The sequence below is a fragment of the Rhinolophus sinicus genome, chromosome 4 (genome assembly GCF_057876585.1).
Source record: "Rhinolophus sinicus isolate RSI-liver-muscle chromosome 4, RSI-T2T, whole genome shotgun sequence".
In the NCBI taxonomy this organism is placed as follows: domain Eukaryota; kingdom Metazoa; phylum Chordata; class Mammalia; order Chiroptera; family Rhinolophidae; genus Rhinolophus; species Rhinolophus sinicus.
In genome coordinates this window covers 49,427,513-49,433,798 of record NC_142504.1, presented here as the reverse complement: position 1 = coordinate 49,433,798, position 6,286 = coordinate 49,427,513, and the positions used below count along the sequence as shown (strand labels likewise).

The 6,286-nt window shown below is 41.3% G+C and overlaps 1 long non-coding RNA gene across 1 annotated transcript; it reads right to left on the bottom strand.

Moving 5' to 3' along the window:
* Positions 1-2,438: 2,438 nt before the first annotated feature.
* On the bottom strand, positions 2,439-6,253 carry LOC141573185 (uncharacterized). The gene is made up of 2 exons (XR_012498854.2): positions 6,042-6,253; positions 2,439-2,624 (listed from the first exon to the last, which is right to left on the bottom strand). It is a non-coding gene; the product is annotated as an uncharacterized LOC141573185 (long non-coding RNA).
* Between the last annotated feature and the right edge of the window lie 33 nt (positions 6,254-6,286).

Below are 6,286 nucleotides of genomic sequence, written 5' to 3'. Positions count from 1 at the left end.
ATGTGACTCGTCAACATTAAAAATGTTCATCTTCAGTGATCTATTTTCTGTTAATAAATGCTATACTGTCACCCAGATCATAGGGGTCCTGACACAAAATCTACAGAATCAGGAGGGAAGGGCTACTGTGCCTTTCTTTGGCTTCCTATGTTAAATACAGGAAGTTCAGATCCTGGGGAGATCCTGTACTGCCTGCTAAAAACAAAGCACTTCAACACTCAGTCAAAGATCCCAGATCTATCACACCCTGTTCTCTTCCTGGCAGGAAGTCAAGTCTCCATACCAGCAAATAGAATAAACAAACCACTCGGACAGAAATAGTGAACATTTTTTTTTGCTTCCCACCTGACTTCAAGAGAGAGTCCTGAGTATAATAAAATAAACTTGAAATCTCTGTATAAATCTTTAGGGACACTCTGCTTTCCAGGGAGACAATAAAACCTGGAAGTCCTTGGAATAATTACTTATGATAGAAGCAATTCAAAATTGGATTCTAAAATCCCCATATCCACCCTGCTACATAAGTTTAGGCAGCCTGCTGAACCCTCTACCCCTGGATATGATTCTGGGACCATCTTGTAACTTCTTCACATTTGTCTTAATCCCCAAATCCTGATTTGTTGCCGGAAGTACTCCATCATGTTAATTAACATATGTAAAGCTGGTGCTACACAAACACTCCGACTCCGAGGCGGCCAAAGGAAATTAAGTGATAATGCTCCAAGACAAATGTAGATGTGATAAAGCCAGGGCAGGAACCCGGGTTTCTGCATCTAAATCTCGTGCTCTGTTGCAGGCAGTATTGTGCTGCTAGTGAGTGCCAAACTGGCTGTCCCCTCTTGCTCCTTGCCACATCTGGGACCTGAGGTCTCATGTCCAACAGGTTTTGAAAATATCAACCAGCTTGACCCTATCTACTAAAGATTTTCCGAGTTCATCTTCTATACTACTGCCATAATGATCTTCCTAAACTGAAATCTGATCATGTTACTGCTCTCTTGTCTCAAAGCAACTCACTGGCAGAGACTCCAGTGCAAACTCCTAGTCTGGCATATAAAGTTCTGCCTCTATACTGCTCCCCTTACCCAAAGCATCAGACATACTGATTTTGGCCCCACGAAAGAACTCCCGTCTCCTCTATCACCATGCCCTACTTTCTGCTGCATCTCTGCCAGCAACCCCCCATCCACGTGGGGCACCCCCTTCACATCTCTTATGTGTCACTGCTGTGTCACTTCCTCTAGGAGGCCCTTCCTGATGCTTTCTTCCCACTGAGCTTTCTTCGCAGCAAAATGTGGAAAATAATTCATACAGCCTCTCTTAACCCAAGGGTCACATGAGAAAACTATGACAGGTCTCTGAAAAAAATGCCAGTAGCTATACAACTCCAAGTTATGCTATTATAAAAGTAATTATACAATGAACCTTATTTCTTTAGAAACCTAATTACAGTACTTGCAAAGCTTGTGGACAAAAAAGTGCTGCATACTAAACCTGACAAGCTCAGGGGAGGCCACATGAGAGGCCCTACAAACTCAGAGACTGAAAGTAACCACATAGGATGGTCTGAACACAAAAATTGCTAACTAATAGGTCATGGCCCGTAGTCAACTCCTTGGCCTGTAGCTTCCTTGACAAAGGTCAATCTTTACCTTAAGTGAGCCCCTCTATTGTCTTTGTGCATCTAAGGTAACATACCCTTGGAATGTCAGAGTCCTTTTTCCAGACCCCTCAGGGCACAACCCACCGCACCAGAGCAGGAAACTACAGAATCCAGCATTTATTTATTTATTTGTTTGTTTATTTATTTATTTATTTTTAAGGAGGGCACAGCTCACAGTGGCCCATGTGGGGATTGAACCTGCAACCTTTGTGTTATTAGGACCACGCTCTAACCAACTGAGCTAATCGGCCACCCCCAGAATCCCTCATTTTTGTTCTTGTCCCTTGATTTCATCTCTATGTGCTGTAAAATGCTGTTAACTATCCTGTACCCACCAATGTAAAAGAAGTCTCTGTCTCCCCAATTTATTTTTTATCCAATCCCAGAGATTGCGCCACTTTGTTTTCTCCCACCCCCTTAATCTACCACCAATGGATTTCATGTAACCTTCCTCCTTTGATTCTAAAGTATAAAATAAGTTGCAAAACTGCCATTTTCCGGAGCATTTTCTCAATCCACTGAGATTTTGCTTCCCGGCAATTGTCATCAGTTTGTCTCAAATAAACTCTTGTAAGTTTTCTCTTAGGCTGGATGTTTTATTCATCAACAAAATTATTATAAAATTAACTTCTACCAATTAAAACATTTTTCCTTGTTCACTCATTGGTTAAATGTGAGCTAAAATGGTGATGAGAACGATGCTCACTTCAGCCAAAAATAGATTAAAATTGGACGCATACAGAGGGGATTAGAATAACCTTTTGCCCCACATGAGTTTTCAGTAGTGAAAAACTGCATTTTATTTGCTTTCTAGAATTCTATTTCCAAGTTTCATATTTCTTTCCTTCTATCAACAGACTCGTCTTCCTTAAGTTTGACTTCCTTAAATGAATTTTGCTGTAGCATTGAGTCTTTGTTACTTCTTGACTACCCAATCCAGAGCTTGATCCACGCACTGTTTCTGGAACAAAGTGATAATAACAGGTTTAACTTTTACTAAGTGTTTAACTCTGTACCAGGCACTCTTCTGTATGATCTCTGAAGATAATGAAATTTAAACCTCACTACAACTCTCAAACTTCTCTGAAAAATGGGCATGAAAAAAATGGAAACTTAGGAGGGTAAACCTCTTGCTGCAGGTCACAAAGTAGAGGCAGGATTTACCCAAAGTTGGCAACATATTCCCACTGTTACCCACTGAAGTGTACCCCAGCTCTAAGGGACTGTGTAGCAATGACAGGGCTCCCCTGCTCTCCAGAAAACTTACGCTTAGTGCAGGTGGTAGGGTCCCAGGGCTGTGTGAGCAGACACCAGGATTTGGGTGAAACAATCATGTGTAGGCCTCTGTCCCAAATTGGGACACCAAGACCTAAGGGAACCAAGGTGGAGCAGGTGCTGACACCCAGGCAGCAACCACAGAGGAGGGGGCTACGGGCGTCAAAACAATTTACCACATACTCAATCCTTTTCATGCATTTTGTTCAGTTTTCACCAGAATGGAACATGACTTTGTCTTACTCATTTCCCTCCACTCCTGAACATGCCTTCAGAAAAGACCTCATTAGATTAAATGTGGTATTCTGAATTGGATCCTGAAGCAGTAAAAAGACACTAGTGGACAACTGGTGACGTTTGAAAAATTCTGTAGTTTAGTTAATAGTAATATACTAATGTGAATATCTTTGTTTTGACAAATACGTGTATATGTTGGTTATAGAGGATGTTAGCAAAAGGGGAAACTGGGTGAAGTGTATATAGAAATTCTTTGTACTTTGCAACTTTTCTGTAAACCTAAATTTAGAGTCATTTTTAGATATTTCTAAAATGACTATTGCATTCATCGATGAAAAGAATTGTTTATAGGCAAAACTCAAGTTTTGTACTCATTGGTGTTAAATACTATCTTTCCAGGGGGGGAAAAAAAGACAAATATTGGTTAGGAATGTGTTCTAAAGTCTTATCTTCCCAACAAAATGAATAGAACCTTGTATTACTACTGAGAAACACAAAAGAATGTTGTAGTTAGCCAATGATACGATTTCCCTATACACAGCTTCCTTCTGACCTCTTGCACATCTTTAAGTGCCAAGTATCTTAACCTGGCATATGCTTTATAAACTGCAAAGAGAAAGTAAAACAATGACAAATTAGGTAGGTAACTTAGTTATAATTATACTACCACATAGGACTGAATTATAATACCTCAGATAGGATAATTTTGCATTACAAATATTATTTTCTATAACAGCCCTGGGAGAGAGTGGAACATGTTGTGCCCAAAGCTTCTGGCTCTTTCCTCAGATTTGAAAAACAAATAGAAAATAATCAGTATTGTAGTCAATGTGATACAGTCATCTGAACATTCTTCCCAGATTTTGAACAGTTGTGCCTTCAATGAGATGCTATTGTTTAAACACCCTTGTTTTTTTAGGATGAAAAAGATTCACAACCCTCTGGTTGCCTAATCAGATCTCACTTGCTCTGCCAGCCACTACCAGCTCCTCAGGAAAGTAGGAGTTCCTCCCAGCTCAGCTGACAGTTACATGCTGGGCTACATGTAACTGAAGGTAACAGCTGTAGCTTACTCCTACTTTGTTCTGCCCAATCAGATCCTGTGCATGAGTCTGACAGGTGACCAGATACTATTCTTCTGTTCACTGCAAGTGGTCTCTATCTTTTAAAAACTACTGGCACATGATCAAGAACGGGAACTTTTTATAAAGTTCAAGGCGTGTACTCTAGCACTAAAGGTTTTCAGAGGAGAAACAACCATGCCTTCCACTGGCTGGCATGAACAAGCACAACAGGAGAGAAAGCCAGGAGAGTCAGAACAGAGGAAATAGAAAGTTAATCTCAGAATGTGAGAAAGGGCTTGGCCAATTCCAATTTCTGAGACCTTCAAAACATGAAAAAATGGAGAAATGCCAAAACTGGGTTACTAAATCACAGAATTTAGATTTTAAGTTATAAATAGATTCAGAATTAGATTTTTAGTTTGTAAATTGCAAAGTGAACCTCATTCTAATCTGGCAGTGTATGTCTCATTTGGAAGTAACATTAGTCTAATTTGATTCTTTGTGAATCAAATAGCACTAGTACCCACAACTCACCTCCAGGTGCCCAGCCCCAAATCCTTAACAGAATGGGAATAAAAGTTTAGGAAAAAATAGGCTAAAGAGAATACAAAGAGAAGAGTAGCAAGAAAGCTATAAGGAGATCAGTATCTTGGGACTCTGATAACTGGGAGAAAAGGTGCAAAAACAAAGTAGAAAGAAAGAAAGAAAGTAGGAAGACCTGGAGTATTCCTTATAGTGGTCTCAGGTGCACTGGATATCAAATGCATGGTCACTTTCCACTGATGTAGCCCTGAGTGGCATCTCTGATGCCTTTTTGTTTAGTAAGAGGAATGTGCAATCATCCACAAGGCGCCCAATGACAGAGAGCATTGTGCTAGGGACTGAGGAGTGGGAGTCAGGATAAAAAAGAAAAAGATTGTCTCTGTCAACAAGGAAACTAAAATGTGTTCTTTGCACTCTCTGGCAAGCAGATAAGGAGGTAAATAGGTCTCAAAAGAGAAAGGGTTAGCTTCCAAAACGACCTTCAATAACAGTTATCAAACCCTCCTAGAATAACTTCAATGGCAAGGAACCTGCTAATTCATAGGTAAGTGCTTGGAAAATCAGTTAGTATAATAGGCAATTACTTGGAACATGGTATTGAGATCTTACTGTGCTAAATTCCTTTCCTCCTTATTTACTAAGTGTTACATGGTGTTAACCACCTTATTTACCATACGTGCCAACAGCCACCATTCCAGCTCTCCAAGAACTTCTAAGATATTGGGGAAATCTATAAGGTGATCACTACCTTGGGTCTCCGATAACTGGGTGCCAGGAGGAAAGTGTCACCTAAGCTAAATCTTTAAGGGAGAGCAGGAATTAGTCTTCTATAGAAAGACACTAAGAGCGCCCCAAGTAGAGGACAGGTACAAAAGGGTAGGCGAGGGGAGGCCTGATGGCTCCAGCAGCAGATCTCAAAAACAGGGCTGCCGGCTTGTCCCACATAGGATGGTGGGCTGCGCCCCCTGCAACTAAAGATAGAAAATGGCGACTGGACTTGGAGCTGAGCTGCGCCCTCCACAGCTAGATTGAAGGTCGACTTGGAGCTGATGAATCCTCCAGAAACACACTGTTCCCCAATACTACCCCCCCAAAAAAGAGGGTAGGAAAGGTGGGTGGGGGATCAGGAGGAACCTGTCGGGACAAGCCTTTTTCCATTATGTATAACCTTTCTCCTACACCCTTCAGCCCTGACTCCAATGATAACTGACAATAACTTTAATTTCCGTAAGACTGGTGAAACACGCTGAAATACCTACATCGTATCGTGGTCGTCCAAATCCGTTGTTGTGCAATAACTCTCCACCATTTTAATAAAAGGCCTCCAACAGCCTTGAAACGCGGCTTCACCTGTATCAATATTGTACAAATCTATCTAAAAACTGAGAATTGTGAACGGAACCCGGTGGAATAGGATAGTTGCCCCACCCCGTGGGAGCCAAACAAACCCCGTGCGTGAGGTTTGCGCTGGACACCGATCTTCACTGCGCAGACGCGGAGGTAG